Source organism: Crinia signifera, chromosome 8, assembly GCF_055691185.1.
Source record: "Crinia signifera chromosome 8, ASM5569118v1, whole genome shotgun sequence".
Classification (NCBI taxonomy): Eukaryota; Metazoa; Chordata; class Amphibia; order Anura; family Myobatrachidae; genus Crinia; species Crinia signifera.
Window position 1 is genome coordinate 143,224,469 of NC_139224.1, and position 23,694 is coordinate 143,248,162.

The 23,694-nt window shown below is 45.4% G+C and overlaps 2 long non-coding RNA genes, 10 other non-coding genes and 2 pseudogenes across 12 annotated transcripts; all 14 read right to left on the reverse strand.

Annotated features, from left to right (window-relative positions):
• Positions 1-6,262: 6,262 nt before the first annotated feature.
• On the reverse strand, positions 6,263-10,232 carry LOC146027297 (uncharacterized). The gene is made up of 6 exons (XR_014454729.1): positions 10,209-10,232; positions 8,947-8,999; positions 8,730-8,778; positions 6,806-6,827; positions 6,540-6,578; positions 6,263-6,369 (listed from the first exon to the last, which is right to left on the reverse strand). It is a non-coding gene; the product is annotated as an uncharacterized LOC146027297 (long non-coding RNA).
• LOC146030096 (small nucleolar RNA SNORD47) lies at positions 6,671-6,746 on the reverse strand. Its single transcript, XR_014455607.1, has one exon. It is a non-coding gene; the product is annotated as a small nucleolar RNA SNORD47 (small nucleolar RNA).
• LOC146030117 (small nucleolar RNA snR60/Z15/Z230/Z193/J17) lies at positions 8,838-8,912 on the reverse strand (annotated as a pseudogene).
• Positions 10,233-10,443: 211 nt separating the features above from the next.
• Positions 10,444-10,506, reverse strand: LOC146030150 (small nucleolar RNA SNORD75). Its single transcript, XR_014455653.1, has one exon. It is a non-coding gene; the product is annotated as a small nucleolar RNA SNORD75 (small nucleolar RNA).
• Positions 10,507-13,904: 3,398 nt separating this feature from the next.
• Positions 13,905-13,981, reverse strand: LOC146030085 (small nucleolar RNA SNORD47). The gene has a single exon (XR_014455596.1). It is a non-coding gene; the product is annotated as a small nucleolar RNA SNORD47 (small nucleolar RNA).
• A 1,144-nt stretch (positions 13,982-15,125) lies between these two features.
• On the reverse strand, positions 15,126-19,289 carry LOC146027116 (uncharacterized). The gene is made up of 3 exons (XR_014454681.1): positions 19,121-19,289; positions 18,894-18,933; positions 15,126-15,171 (listed from the first exon to the last, which is right to left on the reverse strand). It is a non-coding gene; the product is annotated as an uncharacterized LOC146027116 (long non-coding RNA).
• LOC146030126 (small nucleolar RNA snR60/Z15/Z230/Z193/J17) lies at positions 15,236-15,318 on the reverse strand. Its single transcript, XR_014455629.1, has one exon. It is a non-coding gene; the product is annotated as a small nucleolar RNA snR60/Z15/Z230/Z193/J17 (small nucleolar RNA).
• Positions 19,004-19,083, reverse strand: LOC146030062 (small nucleolar RNA SNORD79). The gene has a single exon (XR_014455575.1). It is a non-coding gene; the product is annotated as a small nucleolar RNA SNORD79 (small nucleolar RNA).
• LOC146030047 (small nucleolar RNA SNORD24) lies at positions 19,227-19,307 on the reverse strand. The gene has a single exon (XR_014455561.1). It is a non-coding gene; the product is annotated as a small nucleolar RNA SNORD24 (small nucleolar RNA).
• A 502-nt stretch (positions 19,308-19,809) lies between these two features.
• LOC146030107 (small nucleolar RNA SNORD74) lies at positions 19,810-19,898 on the reverse strand. The gene has a single exon (XR_014455618.1). It is a non-coding gene; the product is annotated as a small nucleolar RNA SNORD74 (small nucleolar RNA).
• A 1,045-nt stretch (positions 19,899-20,943) lies between these two features.
• LOC146030118 (small nucleolar RNA snR60/Z15/Z230/Z193/J17) lies at positions 20,944-21,018 on the reverse strand (annotated as a pseudogene).
• Positions 21,019-21,982: 964 nt separating this feature from the next.
• On the reverse strand, positions 21,983-22,045 carry LOC146030151 (small nucleolar RNA SNORD75). The gene has a single exon (XR_014455654.1). It is a non-coding gene; the product is annotated as a small nucleolar RNA SNORD75 (small nucleolar RNA).
• A 1,241-nt stretch (positions 22,046-23,286) lies between these two features.
• Positions 23,287-23,363, reverse strand: LOC146030086 (small nucleolar RNA SNORD47). Its single transcript, XR_014455597.1, has one exon. It is a non-coding gene; the product is annotated as a small nucleolar RNA SNORD47 (small nucleolar RNA).
• A 156-nt stretch (positions 23,364-23,519) lies between these two features.
• LOC146030143 (small nucleolar RNA SNORD78) lies at positions 23,520-23,585 on the reverse strand. The gene has a single exon (XR_014455646.1). It is a non-coding gene; the product is annotated as a small nucleolar RNA SNORD78 (small nucleolar RNA).
• Between the last annotated feature and the right edge of the window lie 109 nt (positions 23,586-23,694).

Consider the following 23,694-nt stretch of genomic DNA (forward strand, 5'->3'; position numbering starts at 1 on the left):
AGGCACGAATCCTTTCTTCGCCCCTTGCGGAATCACAAACAAATTTTCCGATTGTCTGAACGCTGCAGACCTGTCCAAATAAATTTTAATAGCTCTAACCACATCCAACGTGTGTAATCTTTCTTCTCTTTTATCCGTCGGATTTGGATAAAAACATGGTAATATGATTTCTTGATTTAAAAGAAAAGACGATACCACTTTTGGTAAAAAAGGAATTTTTAGTCTTTAGGACTACTTTGTCCGGAAAAATTTTGAGATTGATTCTGTATACTCAACGCTTGAAGCTCTCCAACCCTCCTAGCCGAGGTGATCGCCACTAGGAAGGCTACCTTCCACGTCATGAATTTGAGGTTCGCTCTATCCAATGGCGCTGACATGAGCCCATTCAGGACCAGATTAAGATCCCATTGTGGAATCATAGACCGAATTCTCGGGCGAATGCTCTTGATAGCCTGAAAGAATCTCCTTATCAGACTATGATCAGCCAGCTTACGATCCAATAGCACACTCAATGCTGATGTTTGCACCTTTAGGGTAGACCCTGCCAATCCTCTGCTGAAACCGTTACATAGGAACTGTAACACATGCGATAGGTTTGCTTTAGGAAACTGAAACTTCCCTTTAGACCATTTGGCAAAGATCCTCCAGACCCTGTAGTAAATGTCGGATGACACCTTCTTTCTAGCTTGAAGCAATATTTCAATAACTTCTGGTGACAAATGCTTCCCTCTCAATTGTTGCCTCTCAATTTCCACACCGTCAATGACAACTTCTGAGGATCTTGGCACTTGACTGGTCCCTGGGACAGCAGATCCAGTGACACTGGCAGAAACAGCGGTTCTGCTATTGCCATACTCTCCAGCATCGGGAACCAAGCCCTTCTGGGCCAGAATGGTAGGACTATTATGACCTGACACTTTTCCGTCCTGATTTTCCAGAGTACCCTGTGCACGAGGGAGAAGGGCGGGAATATGTAAGCTAGGGTACCTTGAAAAGAATCGAGGGACTTTTCTGTTGACTGATGATGCCATGAGGTCTATTTCTGGCATGCCGAAGTGTTCTACTATTAGCTGGAAAACTGCTTGCTTTAGTTCCCATTCGCCTGGAACTAATGTACTGCGACTCAAGAAGTCTGCCACCTGATTTTCCTCTCCTGGAATATGCAACGCCGAGATAGACTGAAGGTTCACCTCGGCCCAAGACATTATGTTCTTCACTTCGTCTAGCAGCACCCGACTTCTTGTGCCCCCTTGGCGGTTGATATAAGAGACCGTTGTGATGTTGTCTGAAAACACGCGAAGGTGGCTTTCTTTGATGTCTTCTGCGAAGAATTTCATCGCCTGCCAGACTGCCCTCAATTCTCTGTGATTTGAAGACCATTTCTTTTCTAGCAACGACCACCTTCCTTGGCATGATTTGCCTAACCCGTGTGCTCCCCAACCGGAGGCGCTGGCATCCGTAGTTATTACTACAAACGTTGGGCTTTCTAACGCCCTTTTCCTTTCTCTCAGCTGTTCGTGGCTCCACCACACCAGAGATCTTCTTACTGCCTTTGGGATTTTTATTAGCTGGTCTAACGGCATGTGGCTTCTGGAGAATCTTAGCAGGAACCACTGAAGTGGCCTCATCCTCCATCTTGCCCAAGGAGTTACATCTACTGCTGAGGCCATCATCCCCAGTAAACTCATTGCAGTTCTTGGGGATTTGCGAGGGTCGCTGTCGATAAGTGTGACCAACTGCTGGATTTTTTCGCATCTTCTTTCTGAGAGGGATATTTGGTAAGACACCGTGTCCACCAGGATACCTAGAAACTGAATGCTCTGGGAAGGAATGAGTCGGCTCTTTTCGTAATTGATCATCCACCCATGATCTTGAAGAAATTTGATAGTGTAATCTCGTGCGACCACACATTCTTCTATGGAGCGTGCTGCGATCAGTATAGTCGTCCAGATACGCCCATAAAGAGATTTTCTGTTTTCTTAACCTTTCTATTAGAACCACCAGAACCTTTGTGAAGACCCTGGGGGATGAGGTGAGGCCGAACGGCAGGCACGTAAATTGAAAATGACTGTCTCCTATGGCAAATCTTAGATATCTTCTGTCGCCTGGGAAGATTGGGATGTGAAAATATGCGTCTTTCAAATTGATTGCCATTAGGTAGTCGTCTTTTCTGATCCCCATTAAAATCGATTTGGCTGTCTCCATATGAAACTTTTTCTTTCAATCGTTCAAACTTCTCAAGTCGAGAATAGTTCTGAATCCGCCTGACACCTTGCTTATTACAAACAGACGGGAGTAATAGCCTAGTCCCCTTTCCATCTCTGGGACTTTTTCGGCTGCATTTGTGTCGACAAGAGCTTGTAGGCTCAATCTTAAAACCTCTTTTTCTGACTTCTGCAGAGGCACTCTGGAACTCAAAAATTTTGCCAACCTTGGCTTTGAAAGAAACTCCAAACGGTAACCTTGTGTTACTATGTCTAGCACCCATTTGTCCGTAATGTTTTGCACCCATATATGAGCAAACTCCAGCAGCCTTCCTGCTACTGGAATTTGCTCCATGGGGCCTCTGGCGTCACTGTTTTTGACTTGCGCCAGAACTTTCGCCTCTCTTTTTGATGTATTGGCGAAAAAATGCTCGCGTTGTACCTGAAGTATACCGATCCCGAAACGGCCTACCTGGCCTGTAAGATCTGGCTTGCCTATATGACTGCCTGCTGGAGTACGATTGAAATCTGCCCCTTTTGTCTTGCGGCAACCTTACAGATTTGCCACCCGACATCCTTTGAATCATGAGGTCAAGCTTACTTCCGAATAGAAAGGATTCTTCGTATGGAAGGGTCGCCAACTTATTCTTGGAGTGCGAATCTGCCGCCCAAGTTTTTAGCCACCACCCCTGATGTTAGAGACTTGGCAGAGAAATCCAACACATCCAACGATGCCTCACAGACAGTCTACAGCCATCTGAATCTGTGCCAGACTTTCTCATCTGGTCACGAGACGTTCTGTCCTGCAGGTCATCCGGCAATGTTACACACCAAATTCTCAATGCCCTAGAAAGCGAGGCTATGGCTACACCTGACTTCATTGTCACCGCTGTGGATATGTGTAACCGCTTTAACGCACTTTCCATTTTCTTTTCCATAGGGTCTTTTAAGGACGCACCGTCCTCCAGTGGTATGGTTGTACCAGTGGTAACCTCGGCAACCGCTGCATCTATTTTAGGGATGTTACTCCATTTTAAAAAGTCCTCATCCTCAATAGGGAACATCTTCTCAACCCTTTTAAAGGAACCCACTCGTTTATCTACATTACTCCATTCCTTGGTTAAGATGTCCTTAACAACTTTATGGACCGGGAAGCACCGGCCTTTCCTTGATCTGTCCTCAAACAACGTATCCAACTCTGTCTTTGCTGGTTGCTTGTAATTAAGAGTTTTGTAGAGGTTTTTTAACACCACTTCTACTAAACCGAGATCAAATAGCTGCTCTTCCTCAGTGATTTCCCCTGACTCAGCAGTGGAACCACCATCATCATTATCATCTGAACCCAAACCAACTGAACCACCATCATCGTCCAGGTCTAAACTGGTCTGAGACCCAGACCTCCTCTTGCTGCCAGAATACTCCTTCTTTGACACAAAATTCTTTTCCATCCATTCTCTAAGTTCAGCGATTTGATTAGATACTGAAGCGGATTCTTTCTTTTGCAAACAGCTTCTGCACAAAACATCCTCCCCAACAAATGACTTGTCACATTCAGGGCATATTTTATCCACTCTTTTCTTGGCTGATTTCTTTTTTGCAATCACAGGCACACTAAAACGACAGAAAAGAAAGCACTAACTAACTTTCCTAACCTCAGCAAAGTAACAGAACCAGTCCTCAGAGGACTTACCTGGGCAGCGGTACATTTGGTTTGAGAGAGGCATCCTCCATAATGTGCAGCGCTCCGTACACCTTGTAACTGACTTCTCAGAGTCAGAAAACAGCAGCGCCTGTTACACCGACCAGGCGCTATAAATACGAGAGAGAGAGAGAGAGAGAGAGAGAGAGAGAGAGAGAGAGAGAGAGAGAGAGAGAGAGAGAGAGAGAGAGAGAGAGAGAGAGAGAGAGAGAGAGAGAGAGAGAGAGAGAGAGAGAGAGAGAGAGAGAGAGAGAGAGAGAGAGAGAGAGAGAGAGAGAATGTGAGAATGTAATGGCTGCCATGAAGTATGAAGGAGAAATAATAATTAGTTGAAAGTATTTACACAAATAAAGACACACCCATGAGCAGACCACCCAAACAGAACACTGGTCACGCCTCCCACATTATTAGGTGCTGACCACAACCCCTATTATTGCGCATAATAGGCCCTTGATAATTTTCAGCTCCAGGCCCATTTAGACCTTAATCTAGCACTGGCTCAAGGGCCCGAGCACCCACGGAAATTGATGAGCACCCTCAGGCCCCAGTCCCACCATATTAACTTGCTAATTTACGGCTGCAACACCCACATTGCCAGACACGCAACCTGGGAAACAGTATGCCGGGAAGAGTGTACCTGCACTGTGGGGGCATTTGTGTACCTGCACTGTGGGGGCATTTGTGTACCTGCACTGTGGGGGCATTTGTGTACCTGCACTGTGGGGGCATTTGTGTACCTGCACTGTGGGGGCATTTGTGTACCTGCACTGTGGGGGCATTTGTGTACCTGCACTGTGGGGGCATTTGTGTACCTGCACTGTGGGGGCATTTGTGTACCTGCACTGTGGGGGCATTTGTGTACCTGCACTGTGGGGGCATTTGTGTACCTGCACTGTGGGGGCATTTGTGTACCTGCACTGTGGGGGCATTTGTGTACCTGCACTGTGGGGGCATTTGTGTACCTGCACTGTGGGGGCATTTATGTACGTGGAACTCTGTTGCCTTAATTTGAATATTGGAGAAAACTGTGCGTAATATAAATTTGTATTATTTTGTGGCCACACCCCTTCCCCATGAAGCCACGCCACTATGCAGTGTGAAAGGGCCTTTTGAAGAAAAAAAAATCCCAGGTTCAACAACCTGCCAATCCTACCAGAGTTAAAAGGGTTAATCCCAGGTCGAACCCAGTTTCTGTGCAGTGTGAATCAGCGGCGTAACTATAGCACCGCAGCCCCCGCCACCGAGAGGGGGCACTGTGCTATAGTTAAACAACCCCCAGCAGACTTACCTATCTCGCTGGTCCCGGCGGCTCCGTTCTTCTGCTGAGGACCACCACAAAATGGCCACCCCCATAGAGCACACAGTTCTCTGAAACTGTCTGCTGTATGGGGGTGGCCATTTTGCGGTGGTCCTCAGTAGAAGAACGGAGCCGCCGGGACCAGCACGATAGGTAAGATTGAGGGGGGGTGGGGGGTTGTTTGCATGGGCAGGGGGGGTAGGGGTGCTTGGCGGGCCGGCAGCGAGGGGGGGGCGCCCAAAACGTAGCTACGCCACTGGTGTGAATGGATAACCTAGGTCCCGTTCACACTATAGGGAGGAGGCGGCAGCTTCAAGTGCTGCCTGCCTCCCCCCATTTGATGCCAGCTACCCAGTTTATTGCCAGGCTGCCGTGGGGTGCTCACCTCGCAAATGCTGGGTTGCTCCCAGTATAGACCTGCATTTAAGTCCCTGGTGCAACCTGGCATTTTGATGTGAAAGGGGGATAACAGGCAGTGTTATTTTGCAGCAGGAAATCAGTTCATGAACCTCCTATTAAATAGGACATCAGGAACTGGGTTCCGGAACCTGTTCTGGACCAAAATGTACTTTCCATTAGATAAGTTTTATTTAAAAAAAAAAAAAAAAAACCACCTGTGAGTGCCTTTATTTCTAAATATATCTCTAGCTATCTATTTTTATTTAAAATCGATCCACCCACAGACCTGGAGTTTCTGGACCTGTTTCCAGAAATATAGTACTGATAACAGGTATCAGAAAGCAGAGTCCCATGATGGGTCTGTCACTAGGTACTGCAACACCCAACATGTAGGACCTACCTGATCTAGGTGGAACACATGTAAATGGAAAACTACTTAGTTGGTAATTGGTATTCAATGTTTATAATGAATTACAGGCTAACAAGCCCTCACTGCAGATAACACTGGAGTACAGGTGTCCACCACTCTTGGTTAACACAGAACAGCAGGCAGTTAGTAGACTGTTACATGCTTACAAAGCCTTTATTGTACCTTGCACGCATTTCATTATAAAAATTCAGGCAACTCCATGTACAAATGAAACACTACAGCTCTGTATCAGCTCAGTAATATTGCTGCAGTAACACTTTATGCTTGTACATTATACATTTCAGGAGTGCGCTTGAGAATCTTGATCCGCGCTTTGGTTTCGGTTCTTCATTCACCAGATCTAGTGACCAGAAGTATAGTATTAGTGTCAGTATACACAAAGCAGACCGGTTACACTAACAGGGATGGGGTCAGTACTTTTACTGTCATCTTATTGTCAGTGAGAGAGTTCAAAAGTAACAGTCATCATTCCACAGCAATGGGCAGTAGGGAATGCCAGACAACACTTACCAGTAACAGCGCTTGTAGGAGGAGTCACTGGCTCGAGAACTAAGGGAGAAAAAGAATACAAATCTGTTCATGAAAATGTTATAACAAATAGATTGATCACTAGTGTTGCGGGCAATGGAGTCTCCCACTGTAGTTTCAGAAAAGAATGGAACGGTAGGTGATGATATCAGCGGATTTCATATGGCAGAATCATTTTCATCATTAGTTACAGAGAGAGCAAGGACTTGGTCTATAGAGTGCAGTAAGCTATCCAATCTAGTACTTACATTTATTGTATCCATTGAGATCCTGCAAAATGAGTGAGGGAAACATTAGTACTTTCTATATACTGTAGAAGTAACTACAATGCTGTAGGTCAGTCTGATCTGTTTGAGGATAAATACACTGACTGATACAGAGACCTGATTCATTACATCATCATTTACAGACCATGGCATACAGTACCCAGAGATGGGTCTGCTATACATAGATTTATTGTAGCCCATATCTGCTGCCAAGTTAAGGTGCATACACACTGTACAATTTTGACCAATTTCATTGAACCCAGTGTCCTGGACATAAGACCTAGCTACAGTTTATAGGCTCTTTTTGAAAGATATCCAAATTGAGCGGCATGCAGTCAACCAACTGGCGGGTATGCGCATCATCGTGTTCATACTGAAAGATATTTTGACCAATTTTGTTCAGAATGGCTGAAATTGGGCAAAAATAAAATTGTACAGTGTGTATGCACCTTAGATACAAGGCAACACCAACGGTACTTCTTTACTTTCACGGCGCCAGCATGGCGCCGCGCGTCAGAGTCCCCTTGCGGGGCTCGCTTCGCTCGCCCACGCTGCGGGCTCGGTGGCTCGCTACGCTAACCACGCTAATTAAAATCAACTCCATGCCAACATGGATAGTGGAGGTATGAACTATCCATGTTGGCATGGCGTTAACTTAGTTTATTTAACTTAATTAGTGGCGAGCGTAACCCGGAAGTACGCGCGGCGCCATGCTGGCGCCGTGAAAGTAAAGAAGTACCACACCAACTTCTACACCGGCTTAGCCAGTCTAGCTGCCAAAACAGAAACCCCTCTATATAGCCAGTGATCTCATGTATGGATAGGTGACCCGGTGAGGTCATGGTGTCTATATGCCACAGTGACTTGAAGTCTGTTTCACAGAAGTCTTCTAGTGTGGCATCGTCCTTGTACGTAGTAGGCTGAACCTGCATTAGTCACACAGGGGGTGAAATTTAATAGGATGTGAGAGTCAGAAAGTGGGAGATTTGGTAAGAAATCTCCAGGTTTTTTTTAAAGGGGCAATCATTTACACTGCAAAGCCAGTTTGATTTTGCAGTGTAAATGATTGCCGGTAAAAAAAAAAATAAAAAAAAAAATAGTAGATTTCTTATCAAATCTCCCATCCTATTAAGTTTCACCCAGGGTGCTAGTCTGTTTTTCCAGGTATGGGTCGACCACTGAAGATAGGTCTTAGATGAACATGGCTAAGGTTGACACAAGCATTAGGTAGAGTTTCACCTTTTTTGTCCTGAACATAGACACCATCCAAGTGTACAGACACCTCACAGGGCTCCCTGCACTCACCATGTTTCAGGCATGGTGTCATGCTGCACTTGGCAAACTTATACATTAACAAAGCTGTAGGGCAGGCATGTCCAACCTGCGGCCCTCCAGCTGTTGTGAAACTACACATCCCAGAATGTCTGGCCATAGTTTTAGCATGTCCTAATATCAAAACTGTGGTGTAGTTTCACAACAGCTGGAGGGCCGCAGGTTGGACAGGCCTGCTGTAGAGGGTAGTAGGGCATGAACTAGCACCTGTTGGCAGGAATAACTCATGTTGACTGACCCTGTCAACCTTAAACATGTTGACCTATTTCAGGTGCCTGTTATCCTTCAGTGGATTGACCCAATAGAAACTAATGTAGAACAGTGCCAGCCAGCATGCGGTATTGGCAGCAAATGCCCAGCCTGCATACTAACAGCTGCATTGAGTGGCAATGCTGAAGGCTGTACCCCTCCCCCCTCAGTCATATCTTTAATAGTGGAGAGGTAGGCTGGGCACACACTACATATCACTAGGACATGTGAACATGGGGGGCGATACCATATAAAGCTTTATTTTGGACATCACAACCCTGGGAAAGCAAGAAGCATAAATAGTCATTTGTACTGAACTACTTACCTTAGATAGGAGCCTGCAGTTCATGTCATTCTTTCCACTGCACCAGAGCCTACAGAGAGAAGTCCATCAGATGGGGTTTGGGCACACAGCTATATTGTATGGGGTCTAGGGATGCATCAGATAGGAGCGAAAGATTGTTCTTCACAGAGATCAGCTGAACTATGTGGTCATCATATACATCCAGTGCCCAAGTACCCCAGTGCCAAACTATACTCACCACTGTGTCCAATGGAGCAGCGCTCCTAGAGATGCCAGCCGCTTCATGTGTGCCTGAGGAACAGAACATAGTGTAAGGGACCTGTGAGGTTGTATGGCAGGATGCCAGAATTACAGCGGTCCTGTCAGGCATTTAGAGAGTCCCTGCTGGCCGGGTCAGGGGAGAGTTTACCCATGCAGCTGAATTCCTTAGTGTACTATGCAAGCTACCATGGGGTAATGGCCCCAATATAAGGCTTTACCATGACGGTACTTAGCACAGTAGATGGAGTCAGAGCTTGTACCAGGTCATGTTCATTTGTATGCATTGTGCATGTTTGTACAGAATGGACGTAGGGCGGGATGTTCTAACATCTGCAGCCCTGTATCGCCAGTCACTGCATTCTTAGTGACCACATATTCGCTAACATATGCAGTAATTAACGCAAGCAACAGCTGTTGCGATAAGAGCTGTCCCTTGCGATGCGGCGCTTGACTTCCAGGTCTGTGACCCGGGAGTCCCATCTGCGCATGTGCAGAGCACGGCGCTGGCCGCAGAGCATGCTGGGAGGGATACGTGACGGATCCCTCACACAGCGCTGCGGTAAGAAGCCCATAGGCTTCTGGAGGGAATCGCCAGCTTTTGGTGGAGATTCCCTCCGCAGCGGTGACACTGCGGAGGGAGGGGACAGAACATACAGAAATGTGGTAAAAACCCAGATAACTGGGTTTTTACCGCATATCTGTTAGAGAATCTTTTTATAAGGGGTATAATACCATACCTCCAACTGTCACGATTACAGCAGGACATTCCCGATTTTCGGGTCCTGTCCTGCTGTCCCACCCACGGCAGGCATTGTCCCGCTGCGGGGGGTGGCAGTTGGGAGACCCCCCATCTAATAGAATAGACGCTGTGCGCATGCGCACAGCGTCTATTCTCGTATAAAAATGAGGTTACGGCTAATTAGCATAAGCCATGCCCGCATTTGCATATGCCCCACCCCCTTTTCAGGCGCTCGCGCATCAGCACAGAAGTTGGGAGGTATGTAATACAAAGTTAATTTTTCAGATCAGCAGAGATCTGAATGGTTGATACACGATCGGTATGCTCTATGGGTACCTGTTTTAGGAAGAGATCCTTTAAATGTCTGACATTATGTAGTTATAATGCAATAAACTGGACAGGTCAGTTGGAGCGAAAATGTTCACCACAGTAATTCTGATGAACTATGAAATCATCATGTGATCCAGTGCTATAGTGCCCATATCTGTACCCGCACTCACCTTACTGACAGTAGCCTCCTCCAGAGAAGCCAGTCTCTAGAGGTCATCCCGGCTGCCATACAGGTTTCCCTAACAGCATATGCACCAGGTGTAGCTTATTCACATGGTCAGCCTGTAAATTAGTAAAGATAGAAGCCATGTATTAGTTGGTGTTTGGGTTAAGAGTCCTAGTTACCAAGCATCACTAGGCCGGCACTGCCACACAGAAGACAGGTCATGCCGATATCCTACTTTAAGCCTCAGTGTTAAACCTTGTCAGAAATCACTGCTGTCCACTACTCTTGAAGAATCATCGGCTTAATGTAAGATATGACCGAGGACTAACCTTGTGTCTACATTTACTGTGACGGCCAGAAACTCCTACTGGCATCTACTGAAAACCGCCCTGTAGCTGCATTCATGAGTGACAGGCTATATAGGAGGTGCAGGCTGTATTCCGGGGAATAACCCTAGGACAGAGCAGCCATCGCTACCGATTAAAGCCAGAATCACTCATTTATGGTACAAAGGAAATGGGTATCATCTAAACATCCTTCCTGCATGGGCGAGTCATGGCTCAGCCATACCTCCAGTGCATCTGACCTCGCACTTACCACTTCTATGCAAATGACGCAAGCAGCCAGGGCCAGCTGCAAGGAAAGAAGATGTTACACGATGCAACCGATGTTTAGACAAACAACTATTCAGGAAGTGTCCTGATGCCACAGAACTATTGTCAAGATATGGTTCTACTGCATGATTATTAAGTCTCCTTAAACTACCAGATTTAGGTTTTAGCAGGAAAAGCAATAAGCACTCACTGCATGGGGAAGAGGGTGGCAGCCTTGGCTGTAGCTCCCTGCATATTGGGGGGGGTTGCCAGGAAGTGCTGAGCTCTAGCCGCACGTGGCTCAGACACTGACCAGCATTATGGTAGTGTTTATGGCGCACTAAGTATGCAGCCATTACACACAATATAGATGGCCGCATTTCAAATGGAATGTTGCAGCTGGTGGACTGGCAGCCAATTATACCATTGTGTATGGCATACAATGTGATGTTATAAGATTTAAAATTGTATAAGCACCCTAATGGGTGTTTTCAATGTTAAATGTGCCCCCTATAAGATTAATTGTATAAGCACAGTAATGTTATATAATATAATAATGTTAAAAAGCACCCCCACCCGAAGCGTGGCGAGCGCAGCAGTACGCGTCCTCGGACCTTTTCATACCCCCACAATCCACGTCGGCATGGACAGGGCCGTAGCTAGGGGGGGGGCGCTGTCACGTCCGGGAGCAGTGGCGTAACTATAATGAGCCAGAGAGCTGTTGGAAGTGGCCGCATTCATGCCTCCTCCCCCTTGCCATAGGTGTGCGCATTGGGATGCTGGTCATTAGGAGGTGCACCACCGGCAGCACCTCCTTTTGACAGCAGCAGTAATGATGCGGCTTGGTCGGGCTGGCGACGTGTGCTTCCGCCGCGCTGCAGCCGCGTATTGTGTTCTTCACTGCAGCCCGCCCACCAGCCTCCTAAACTGAAACCCATTTCTGTGGTTATCGGGTGGTAGGAAGGGGGGTTCTTGAGAAATAGCCTGCATCAATCAGCACTAGCTGCCGCCCGCCTACCTGGTCCCCCAGCTCCTGTCCTTACTAGCACCAGCATGCCAGCGCCGCTGAGGAGCATTCATATACAAGAAGGAGCAGTCGCATCCTGATCCAGTGGCGGTGGTAGAAGCAGGGAGGAGCAGTGAACCCCCACGCCAATGGTAAGATGGTACTCGCAGTGGCTACCTGGGGATGGGGGAATATGTGTATATTTGTTTGACAAGGCTGAGTACACTAGATGGTGGTGGGGCATATGTATAATGGGCATCATGTGTGGCATAAGTTTAATGGAGCATCACAGTGTGTGTCATATGTATAATGGGCATCACAGTGTGCGTCATATGTATAATGGGCATCGCATTGTGGGGCATATGTAATGGACATCATGTGTGTGTCATATGTATAATGGGCATTATGTGTGTGACATGTTTAATGGAGCATCACGCTGTGGGGCATATGTATAATGGGCATCATGTGTGTGGCATAAGTTTAATGGAGCATCACAGTGTGCGTCATAGGTATAATGGGCATCACGTTGTGTGGCATATGTATAATGGACATCATGTGTGTGGCATGTGTATAATGAGCATCCAGGTGTGGAGTATATGTATAATGAGCATCCAGGTGTGGGGCATATGTATAATGGAGCATCACGTTGTGTGGCATATGTATAATGGACATCATGTGTGTGGCATGTGTATAATGAGCATCCAGGTGTGGAGTATATGTATAATGAGCATCCAGGTGTGGGGCATATGTATAATGGAGCATCACGGTGTGGGGCATATGTATAATGGAGCATCACGGTGCGGATAGGTATAATGGACATCATGGACTGCACTTTGGGGTCATGTGTATCTGGCACTGCACTATTGGGGGCATATGTGTATCACACCTCCATTTTCCATGGCCGCACCCCATGTGGCTACAGCTCTTAAGAGAGCTGACCATGTCCTCATAGCGGAAAAAATGGGGGGGGATGTAGCCTCGCAGGAGTTCCACGGTAGTAGGTGAACCCTCTAATTTTGGGCGCGTACCTTCGGCACACGCAGATGTCTCCTCTCCTCTGCCTCCAGTGTTGGGAGGTATGTTTGTGACGTATTGGACATTGCAGTGTTTGGCATATTTTGTATCATTCAGGGACAGTGTTCTATCCAGTGGCAGCAGCAATTAACCATTGCTTATAATGTGTACTGGGGGGCACAACGGTGTGTGCTATAATGTGTACTGGGCATTACGGTTTGTGGTGTAATGTGCTCTGGGCATTACGGTGTGTGCACTGGGCATAACGGTGTGTGCAGGAATGTGTACTGGGCATTACAGTGTGTGCTGTAATGTGAACTGATACTACTATGTGACCACACCACTTCTCCCACCCCCCCCCCCCCCCCCAAAAAAAATGCCCTAAATTTCGGCGCGCACTGTCCCTATATATCATAATATATGATATATTGTCTTGTTTGTTGGTTTAATATCTCCCTTCTGCTGTATGTATGTATGTATGTATGTATGTATGTATGTATGTATGTATGTATGTATGTATGTATGTATGTATAAAATTTGGGGGGGGCACTAAATGAATGTCTTGCCCCGGGCACCAGAAACCCTAGTTTCAGCCCTGGCATGGAGTTGATTATATAAAGTGTGGCGAGTGCAACGAGCCCAAAGAGTGGAGAGCCCTGCGAGGGGACACGAGATACATGTAAAGAAATACACGTCCCCTCGTGGGGCTCGCCACACTATATAAAATCAACTCCACGCCGACGTGGATAGTGGGGGTATGAAAAGGCTGGAGAACGTGTACCGCTGCGCTCGCCACGCTTCGGGTTGGCGTTGATAGTGGGGGGTGCATTTAACATTGTAAGCACCCATTAGGGTGCTTATACAATAAAAAAATCGTATAGGGGAGCCATTTACCATTGAAAAAAAACCATTAGGGTGCTTATACAATTTAAAATCTCATCGCATGCGGGCATATGGCATGCGATACAATGCCATACGACTGAATATCGTGGGCGCCATGCTAGGAAACAAGTACATTTTTTTTTATATGTATAAGAACTCTGCACGGTCACAGCTGGATACATCAGCCCCCATGTTCGTTGCTGGTTACCTCAGAAAATAAATGGAACGGTTAGGAGTATAATCAGCCTTTATCATATGGCAGAATCAGTTTCATCACTGGTCACCAGCAGACTAAACAAGGCAGATACAGACCATGCTGGTATATAGCAAACTACTGGCAGGACACTCACCTCATGGTTCCCATCTGCTGCTCGTTCAGTACCTAGAAACAGACAAGGCTTTAGCATGGTCAGGCATGGAGAGACTATACATGGCTGGATGGGAGGGGTCATGTCAGTAGTTTGGTTAGTCTACATTGATAGTTCAGGTCAGACATTAACAACCCAACAACGTAACTTCAGATTGTGAGTGACATTGTTCTGAGCTATTGCTGACCAACATGTAACTCCAAAGCTGGGTACACTACACAATATGCTCCATTAGTGATAGGGCCCATTTTTCCTTGAACTGCTGGGAAAACAATAATGCATATACACTGACCAATATCAGTGACATAATCCTGTGAACATGCAGTCATAGTCAGACCGAGTTAGCCTTCAGGATCGCACATAGCGTTTACACACTGGACATTAAATCTAGCTCAGAAAGGACAATTCTGTAATATTGCTTATCAAGTACCCAGCTTTAGCCTGATCTAGGGCAGCCTGTTGCACTACATATGTCAGCATGCCCTGCCAGTTTAAGCATCCTGTAATGGCAACATTGCCAGTGCATGCTGGGATCTTGTGTAACAGGTTGGCCAGATCATCAAGTTCCAAGTCAGCTAGTTGCAGCCCATGTACCCACATCTGGTGTATGCAGAAGTCTTGTGCCCTAAGGTTTCTTACCTGGTTGCAGCACTGGCTGTATTGTGGCACCATCACTAACATGCAGCTAAAAAAAAAAAAAAAAAAAAAAAAAAAAAAAAAAAAGAGAAATTGGTCTAGCGGGTTCTTTAAAAGTTTCAATATATTAATGCAGGCGCACAAGTCAGATAGAGCTAATAACAAACATCCATGGGATGGTCAAGCCTGTTACTATAAGCATCATCATACTAGACACGGCCATATCTAGGCATTGGCGCAGCATGTATATAGAGCTTATGCACAGTGATAGGCAGATTGGCTACATTCATTATACAACCAGCACAATGTGTTCTGGACAGTCTTATACACCAGATGCTGGAACCATTGTAGCTTTCTACAAGACATTTAGGCAATAGTATAGTGCTTATGTACACATTAGCCATGTGCTGCGCCATACTTACTGCCAGAGGTCACAAGGCTTCACGTTGGCATCTTCTGCAGCATAGTCTGTAAATAAATATATAGGATTAGTATAAGATAACAAACACGTGGTCATTATTATAGCAATTAAATAAAACATCATATAGGAGCGAAAGACAAGCTCTAATCACCACGGTCCATCTGCTGAACTATGTGATCATCATTGTGTTTTACAGAATAGACTGACAGCAGCTCATGTCCTGCAACAGGGTGTACAGGTTCCTCACCTACACCATGGTGCATGGGTCTTCAAACTGTGGCCCTCCAGATGTTGTGAAACTACAAATCCCAGCATGCCTTGCCACAATTTTGCTGTAAGGGAGTGTTAAAACTGTGGCAAGGCATGCTGGGATTTGTAGTTTCACAACATCTGGAGGGCCGCAGTTTGAAGACCCATGCCATGGTGGGTACATATCTACTACAGACCCTTCTAAAAAGGCCTCATACGGCAGTAAATGCATTCTAGTCACTTAGAACTGCATAATCGGGTAACATCTACAGCAGGCATGTCCAACCTGTGGCCCTCCAGCTGTTGTGGACACATCCCAGCATGCTTAGCTATTAAGTAATGCAAACAATGGCAAGGCATGCTGGGATGTGTAGTGTCACAACAGCAGGAGGGCCACACAAGGTCTACAGCATTAATTCAATGCAGGGCCACTAATATTCAACCAAGCTTTGACATGGATTAATGCTGACATTAGCCAGGTAAGGTCATACAAGACAATACTATGGATAATTACAATGTTAAGCTTTAAAGCCCCATACACACTAGAAAAAAAGTCAAAGATACTCATCGCAAAGGGCTTGCCGAGTGACAAAGCTCATTATCTAGTGTGTACACCCAATATAGTTAACTATTAGCACTCCTGCATGCTTTTAACAACGATTGATGTCTGCTGAACACACAGGTCAACTGGTCTATAAAGCCAAACAACCTGCATGTGTATTTCACCCTGAGATACCGAACAACCGGGCCAATAGTTCTATTGGCTCAACCCTCTCCAGATAAAAAAAAAACAAGTTACAGATGCTTGTGACCAGATGGATTTTCGGGTGAATATTACCGCATGCTCCAGCCTCAAATTACCCCCACATTATTAGAACTATTTCAAAACATATATAAGGACAGAGTTTAAGCCCCCCTTTTTAATGAAGCCCACATCACACTCATACCTAAACCGGACAGAGACCCTACCTTACTACAGACCAATAAGCCTTCTAAATGTAGACTACAAACTATTAACAAAAATAATGGCTTTACGGCTCCAATCCATTCTACCTGACATACTCACCCCCTCGCAAATGGGATTTATACAAGGAAGACATTCTATTAAAGCCGTGCGCGCGGCACTAGCAGCAATTATCTCCTCCCAAGACGCCCCTCGCTCTCGAAATATGCTTCTGAGCTTAGATGCGAACAAAGCATTTGATATGGTACTATGGCCACATCTATTCTTTGTTCTGGAGAAAAGAGGGTTCGACCCAAAATTTATAGCCTTCATCTGTACGATCTATCAAAACCCATCGGCCTCGCTACTGATCAATGGCTGTAAAGGACCCCGTTTCTACCTAGAAAAAGGAACCCGCCAGGGCTGCCCTTTATCACCACTCTTATTTAACATTGCATTGGACCCCATTCTACGCACTCTACATAACTGGCCAGACTTTAAAGGCATAAAAATAGGCACACAAGAGCTGAAACTATCGGCATTCGCCGACAACATTCTCCTATACATAACCAACCCGGAAAAAAACTTTGCCCTTAATTCTAGACAAAATAACCTCCTTTGAACCCATAACTGGATTTAGTATTAATATTGACAAATCCAAAGCCATGCTCCTATACGGACCCAATACCCCTTCCCTGTGGACAAACCAACTCACACTGAAATGGCAGACCTCACATATCCCATATTTAGGGGTTTCACTACCCCGTAACCATGCAAACCTATACACTTTAAATATCACCAAAGCTATTTCCACCCTAACAGACGATATCACCAGATGGGAACGTCTCTCACTAGCATACCTAGGAAAAGCTAATCTGTTAAAAATGGTAGCAATCCCTAGACTACTGTACCCCCTACAAATACTCCCTGTATTATTGACGAAAAAAAAAAAGACACCCAACATATCACAATGCTCTTTCGCAAATTCATCTGGAACAATGGACGAGCACGCATAGCAATGAGAAAACTTACATAACCAATATTTAATGGAGGCATAAACTTCCCAGACGTGACGTCTATAACTATGCAGCTCTATTCCAACACTTACGTGACTGGTTACATAACAGCTCTGTCTACACCAACACAATGTTAGATCAAGGATCTCTAGGTAACATCAGTCTGATCGGCTTTCTACACCAACATAACCAGGAAATACCCGAAAATATAAAACTTAACCCCCTCCTATGGACCACTAGAAAGATATGGCATATACTGCGACACGCAGCAGGTTTGAACCAATACCACTCCCTACACTTACCCCTCTTAAATAACCCGGCATTCCTGGATGGCATGGCTGCTCACCCCTTCACGGCTTGGAAACTGGCAGGTATCACCTCAGTAGGATCGCTGGTAATGAAAGAGGAGAAGTGACCCCTACGTTTCTCCGAACTATCAGCTCAATATATCTCAGTCCATACCTGTTGGCATTTATACAGGCTAGGTTCTATGTATCGCATGTTCCCACTCATTTTTCAGATGCTGACTGGGCTAACACTCTGGATACCATGATGTCTTTCTCCGTTCCAACCTCTAAAGCGGTATCCATACATTACACCTATCTAAGAAAAATCATTGATCATTCTACAATAAAAAAGGGGGAATGTCTACTTGGCTAACCCACTTTCCCTCATTAGACATAGCACAACTACACAAGGGTCTCCTCTACTCCCGACAAACTCTCAAGGCCAGCATGTACACACAACTTTTTCTTAATATATACCATAACTCATACCCATCCCCTATTAGAAGATACCACATAGGAACTTCTAATGATCATACTTGCCCAAAATGCCATATGGAAAACGCAGACAATTTCCACTGTCTGTGGGCTTGCCCAATAATCCGCTATTTTTGGCTTTTAGTAAAACGTTATGCGGAGGCCAAACTAATCACATTTGTCCCTATGACCCCAGAATGGGCAATACTGGGCATATTTGACCCGGACCTTCGCATGACGAAAGCAAGCAAAAAACTTTTATTGGCCTTAAAGCGCTGCAGGAAGAAAAACTATCCTTCAGAGTTGGATTGATCATAACCCCCCACAATTTCCTGTATTTTTAGCAAAACTCCATTTCTTATTTAGAATGGACTGGATAGAAGCCATTGTCGATAAAAACAAATGCGTGGGAATTTTTTTCCTTCTGTGGGACTCCTACATACCCACTCTACCTACTAATACAAGAAAAATGATACATGCCAGTTAAAAAAAAAAAAAAAACCACATGGTACCTCACCAGGTTGGCCGCCCAAGACCAAGACCCCTGTCCCACTTGATTGATATTTGACTAAGGTATATAACAGATTTGCTACCAAGAATGTTAATACAAAATGTATGACGGTTGGATTTGTGACATCAGACTTTTGTACACTGCTCAAATATTATTTTATTATGTATCAAACACTGTACAACATTTACTATGTGATATGTTCTAAACGTATACAATGTCTCAATAAAAAAGTTATTTGAAAACAAGTTACAGATGCTTATTGGGGTGTATCACAAGAGGGGATACCAACCTTATTTCTGTTATCCAGCATCTGTTTTGCTCAGCCGTAACTAAGACAAAGAGGAAAGACAGTCCAGTTAGAGAAGCTTCGGCATATACAGCGTTCACTACATTATTCTATGCTGTGTCAGTACAAAAGTGCTCCCTCATCCTTATTCAGAGAGATTCCCATTGATTTATATAAATCATCATGTACAGTATATGGTAGGTTTACTACGTTACATGGAATAAACTTACCCATAAGCCTGTGACAGAGCCGGCCTCATACTGGTACCTAAGGGGTAAAGAGGACATGTTAGAAGATGACCCAGGAATATGAGCGTGTACAGCTTAGAGTAAGTAACGCCTCAGCATTAATATAGGTGGTAAGCTATCTCGTCATCCTGACAGTCAAGAGTAGCAAATAGGTGTCATCATAGTGGCGTTAGAATCACTAGGCCCAGCTATAAAATGCATCAGCCATTACTGGCATCCAGACTCGCGTACTGGAGAAAAATCACACAAAGTATTTGTTCCTAGGCAGCCCGATCAAATATACCTGTATAAGCCCCAGACAAGGCTTGCACAGCTATTTCTACTGATTGTAGGAGGGTCTATGAAGATATATTCACTTACATTTTAGTTGGAGCCGGGCAGTCGGATAAACTGTAATAGAGATGACAGATTTAGTCTGCAGTAGTGGTCTCCTATAACAGTAAGCAATCACTATTTAACCTTAATAGACTCAAATTAAGCAGGGATGGATGTCAGAACCAATGGGTTAGAACACTACTCCCGATTCAATGCATTTACTTTTCCCATTGAATAGCAGGGTTGCCAGCCATCAGCCATTAAACACAAGCCCATAATGATAAAGGAGGTCTATTCAAGCAGAGTGCGACTGCAGCTACATAGATCCCAGCTATAGTGCATGGTGTGGGGGCGGCCAGGCCTGCTCAGAGACGTTGGTATTCATCATTATTAATAAGATGTCCCTATGTCCCTACCAACATAACTTTCATCATGGTCAGGATTAGGCAGCATCTCACAAACAGCCAAGGCAGCCTAGCAGTCCAGGTTTTATTACCATGTAGTAGCAATAGTTAAAATCACCCATAACTAGATCAGGCATGTCTAAACTATGGCCCTCCAGCTGTTGTGAAAAGTCCCATCATGCCTTGTTACAGTTTTGCCATTAGGGAATGCTAAAACTATTGCAAGGCATGCTGGGATGTGTAGTTTAACAGGTGGAGGGCCATAGTTTGGACATGCCTGTCTTAGATGAACTTAGATGGCTAAGGTTGACACAAGCATTAGGTCAGTCAGAAGTGGTTTCACCTTTTTGTCCTGAATGTAGACATGGGCACTATGTAAGTGTACAGACACCCTGCATGGCTCCCTGCGCTCACCACGTTTCAGGCATGGTGCCTTGCTGAGCTTGGCAAACTTATACTTTAACAAAGCTGTAGGGGATGGTAGGGCATGAACTAGCACCTGTCGGCAGGAAAGCTCATGTTGACCCGGTCAACCTTAAACATGTTGACCCATTTCAGGTGCCTGTTACCCTTCAGTTGATTGACCCAATAACAGTATCCCTGTCCTAAATTACTATCAACTAACTCCTTCCTGGTTACACCACTGGTGGGAATGTTGTTGACCACCCACCCATGTAGTCTGAAGTTTGTACATAGAAACTAATGTAGAACGGTGCCAGCCAGCATGCGGTATTGGCAACACATGCCCAACCTGCATACTAGCAGCAGCATGGCACAGATGCATTGAGTGGCAATGCTGAAGGCTGCACCCCTCCCCCCTCAGTCATATCTGTAATAGTGGAGAGGTAGGCTGGGCACACACTACATATCACTAGGACATGTGAACATGGGGGATGTTACCATATAAAGCTTTATTTTGGACATCACAACCCTGGGAAAGCAAGAAGTATAAATAGTCATTTGTACTGAACTACTTACCTTAGATAGAATGACATGAGCTGCAGACTCCTATCAGCTGCACCAGAGCCTACAGAGATAAGTCCATCAGATGGGGTTTGGGCACACAGCTATATTGTATGGGGTCTAGGGATGCATCAGATAGGAGCGAAAGATTGTTCTTCACAGAGATCAGCTGAACTATGTGGTCATCATATACATCCAGTGCCCAAGTACCCCAGTGCCAAACTATACTCACCACTGTGTCCAATGGAGCAGCGCTCCTAGAGATGCCAGCCGCTTCATGTGTGCCTGAGGATCAGAACATAGTGTAAGGGACCTGTGAGGTTGTATGGCAGGATGCCAGAATTACAGCGGTCCTGTCAGGCATTTAAAGGAGAGTCCCTGCTGGCTGGGTCAGGGGAGAGTTTATCCCTGCAGCTGAATTCCTTAGTGTACTATGCAAGCTACCATGGGGTAATGGTCCCAATATAAGGCTTTACCATGACAGTACTTAGCACAGTAGATGGAGTCAGAGCTTGTACCAGGTCATGTTCATTTGAATGCATTGTGCATGTTTGTACAGAATGGACATAGGGCGCGATGTTCTAACAGCCGCAGCCCAGCTTCACCTACATAATTTCGCATATGTTCTAACATATGCAATAATTATGGCAAAGTACAGCTCTTGCATTTAGAGCTGTCCTCTGCGGCAAGTCAGCGGCTCCCCCCTCACTCGCCTGGAGCTGCTGTGGCAGGAGGGCTGGCTCTCCCCCTCCCTGCACCCAGAAGAGGTGCAGGGAGAAGGTCCTTTAAATGTCTGACGTTATGTAGTTAATATGCAATAAACTGGACAGGTCAGTTGGAGCGAAAGTGTTCACCACTGTCATTCTGATGAACTATGAAATCATCATGTGATCCAGTGCTATGGTGCCCATATCTGTACCCGCACTCACCTCACTGACAGTAGCCTCCTCCAGAGAAGCCAGTCTCTAGAGATAATCCCGGCTGCCATACAGGTTTCCCTAACAGCACATGAACCAGGTGTAGCTTATTCACATGGTCAGCCTGGAAAATAGTAGATAGAAGCCATGTATTAGTTGGTGTTTGGGTTAATAGTTCTAGTAACCAAGCATCACTAGGCCGGCACTGCCACACAGAAGACAGGACATGTTGATATCCTACTTTAAGCCTCAGTGTTAAACATGGTCAGAAATCCCTTCTGTCTACAACTCTTGAAGAATCATCGGCTTAATGCAAGATATGACCGAGGACTAGACGTTTATCTACATTTACTGTGACGGCCAGAAACTCCTACTGGCATCTACTGAAAACCCTAAGCAGCCCTGTAGCTGCATTCATGAGTGACAGGCTATATAGGAGGCTGTGTTCCTGGGAATAACCATAGGACAGAGCAGCCATCACTACTGATTAAAGCCAGAATCACTCATGTTATTTATGGTATAAAGGAAATGGGCATCTAAACATCCTTCCCACATGGGCTAGTCATGGCTCAGCCATACCTCCAGCGCATCTGACCTTGTGCTTACCACTTCAATGCGACTGCTGCAAGCAACAAGGTCCAGTGCCAGCTGGAAGGAAAGAAGATGCGTTACACATGATGCTATTGATGTTTAGACAAAGTATTCAGGATATCCAGAAGTGTCCTGATGTCATAGAACCATTGTCAAGGTATGGGTCTGCTACATGCTTAAGTCTGATTAAACTACCAGATTTCTGTTTTAGCAGGAAGTGTAATACACACTCACTGCATGGGGAAGAGGGTGGTCACCGTAGCCTTGGCTGTAATTCCGGTTGATCATTTTTTAGGTCAAAATCCTATAGTATTTACTTCCTGGGACTGAAAGCTCCAGTTGCAGGAAATTTAGGGGGGATTAAGTGCTGCCAGGAAGTGCTGAGCTCTAGCAGAACTTGGCTCAGACACTACCCAGCTGTGCAGCATTATTGCAGTAGTGTTTATGGTACAGTAGGTATGCATTAGATGGCCACATTTCAAATGCAGCCAGTTGGAGCTGGCAGCCAATTATGGAAGCTGCCATAGCAGCAGCTCCTGAACCGCCGGCTACATTAAATGCCACAGTCCATTGTTCTGTAGCCAACATGGTGGGAAGCCCAGAGGCTGACATGAAACAGGTTCCAGGAAAAAGGTCACACCCACTGCTCACATCCATACTGCAATCTAGGGATGCGGGCTATAGAACAGGCTTTTGCCCATGCTCGTTACAATTATTCCCATGCAAATTAAACTAAATCGCATGCGATGAGGACCTAGTTTAAAAAGCATGGGCTACAGAGACTTTGTGCTGCGCTATAGGGATGCCCACGTGAGCACAGACACCTTTAGAAACGTAACTACAGCCAGATCTAACCGGTGTTAGACACCATGCAAGGTTAAGGAAGCATTTATTTTGTATGTATAAGAACTCTGCATGGTCACAGCTGGATACATCAGCCACCGTGTTTGTTGCTGGTTACCTCAGAAAATAAATGGAACGGTTAGGAGTATAATCAGCCTTTATCATATGGCAGAATCAGTTTCATCACTGGTCACCAGCAGACTAAACAAGGCAGATACAGACCATGCTGGTATATATAGCAAACTACTGGCAGGACACTCACCTCACTGCGCAGTCAGTACCTAGAAACAGACAAGGCTTTAGCATGGTCAGGCATGGAGAGACTATACATGGCTGGATGGGAGGGGTCATGTCAGTAGTTTGGTTAGTCTACATTGATAGTTCAGGTCAGACATTTAAACACATCATTAACAACCCAACACTTCAGACTGAGTGACTGAAGAATCCATTGTTCTGAGCTATTGCTGACCAACATGTAACTCTAAAGCTGGGTACACTACACAATATGCTCCATTAGTGATAG